Source organism: Apostichopus japonicus, chromosome 16, assembly GCF_037975245.1.
Source record: "Apostichopus japonicus isolate 1M-3 chromosome 16, ASM3797524v1, whole genome shotgun sequence".
In the NCBI taxonomy this organism is placed as follows: domain Eukaryota; kingdom Metazoa; phylum Echinodermata; class Holothuroidea; order Aspidochirotida; family Stichopodidae; genus Apostichopus; species Apostichopus japonicus.
This window is the reverse complement of record NC_092576.1, coordinates 26643680-26645759: the sequence shown is the minus strand read 5'-3', so window position 1 is coordinate 26645759 and position 2080 is coordinate 26643680. Positions and strand designations below refer to the sequence as shown.

Sequence of the window (2080 nt, the reverse complement as noted above, 5' to 3'; positions counted from 1 at the left end):
TGGCTTAAAGGACCGTTTACTATCTTAATTAAAACTATCCTGACTCGGGGGAAAAACCTATACTCAAATACTCCATACTATGACAAATGCACAGAGCCTATGCTCAAACTAAGTAATATCAATTACAGAACTCTATCTGTACCATAAATACTCGAGCTACGAAATACCAATCTCGAAATAACTGCACGAAGTGTAAAATAAACAATGTAAAGTGAACATAATGAAATAAACTGCATAAAATAATATAAACGTTTGCCAACAGGCAACACCTTTGCCAACGTTTGCAACACCTTCGTAATGGCCAGCCTAGGGCAACACATGCCGCTGCAACACATTATAGGCCTTTCCACCGTACTGTTCCTAGACAGCAGGAATTTCTACCTCCTGAACCCACAAACTCTCAAGAGACTTGGCACTCCATAGCTATCCACAAAGGCTAAGATTAGAAGGACAAGCTCTGAGACAACTCTATAGTGACCAACAGTAATAATAATGTTCAAAATACAAATACGTATACGCCCTTTACACCGCGAGCAGTATAATACTCAAATACAGGTACAATAAATAATCTTCCAAAACCACTGAACTGTCAATACAGTACAATACACGTAACTATTAATAACTTTCTGGATATAAACTCAAGGTACTGTCACTCTACAGTATACTAAAACTCAATATATGCCAGTACTGTAACACCACAGTATAAAAGTACGCAATACAACACACGTGCTTAACAATACACGCTATACCCATAGGACTAAGGTCCAAACACAACCTATCATGTACTTTACACAGTCAAGTACAGCCTAGCCAGAGGGGCAACAATTACAACTACATTTCAATTAAATAACAATAAGGGTACATACGGCATTTAATATTTATGACTTAACTCTTACTACACTGAAGTCAGCTTGCTCGCGGATAACAAGAAGAAGAAGACTCTTCGCTCGCGGTAAAGGAAGCTCTCCACACTCGCGGACATCAAACCTCCATCAGCGCTAGCTCGCTATATACTGAAGCCAAACCATCCAAAAACCTGAGGCATCCTGCCTCTCAGAAGGGTGACATCTCCTCACGGACTCCAGATAGTAAGGATATAGGTAAAAATTAACAAATTATGAAAGGGATAACGAGGCGATGCCCCGGAGCTCTGCAGGGACGATGCTGCCATCAAAAAAGTGTTGAATTCCTCCTGGAAGTTCGCCATTTTTCCTTCCTTTTGTGAGTGTGCGTGTTTAGAGTACGCCCGTTAGTTGTATTGTTATGAATCTGCAATGTACTTGACTCCGTCGTCTGCAGTGACACACCATGAAGGCCAACCCGATGCCTCCTGTTTGACTTTTAAACTCGTCTTCATGTATTCCGTGAATAAACCCCCCGTTTTCTTTTCTTTATCATGTTGCGCCCTGTTTTCGAACGCCATACAACGTTTGCAACTGCTTTCTGAACTTCAAGCGTTACCCATGTACCAGTGAGTGCTCTTTCTGTATCAGAATGTGTACAAGGGGTTTGACGTTAACTTGAAACACAACTTAAACAAAGGCGAAACATAAGTTTCTTATGTATTTTGATTGGGAACACTGCACTAATCCATAGTACTGAGACATCATGTGATAAATCATCAGTCAACACTTTGTCTGATACATAGAATAGGAGCAACACTAGTTTACATGAAGGATAGGAGCAACACTTCTTTACATACGGATGCAGAGTACAAAAATCGACATACTTGATTTGTTCACCCCCTTGCACTTCATGCAGTAATTTCACTCCATTGGTTCTTCCCCCGAAAAATGCTTCTCGTTGATCCAATGGCTCGAGGTCCAATGCAAATTTTCATATCGGGGACAGTAGTAGTAACGACGGTGTAGGACAATCTATTGTTAAGGGTGATTTTATGATTTTTTTTTATGAATTTTATTTATTTATTTTCTAATGTTATTGATCTATTTTTAAAGTCGTGAGGGGATACGTTCACAGAATCATGAACCCCAAACATGACATGCCGTAGCTTTAACTTTTCACCACACTAAGTTTCTAAGTTTTTTAACGAGGCCGGGTATTTTCACTATATAGGTAA

The 2080-nt window shown here is 39.7% G+C and overlaps 1 long non-coding RNA gene across 1 annotated transcript; it reads left to right on the top strand.

Annotated features, from left to right (window-relative positions):
* Positions 1-415: 415 nt before the first annotated feature.
* On the top strand, positions 416-2080 carry LOC139982111 (uncharacterized). The gene is made up of 2 exons (XR_011797987.1): positions 416-555; positions 599-2080. It is a non-coding gene; the product is annotated as an uncharacterized lncRNA (long non-coding RNA).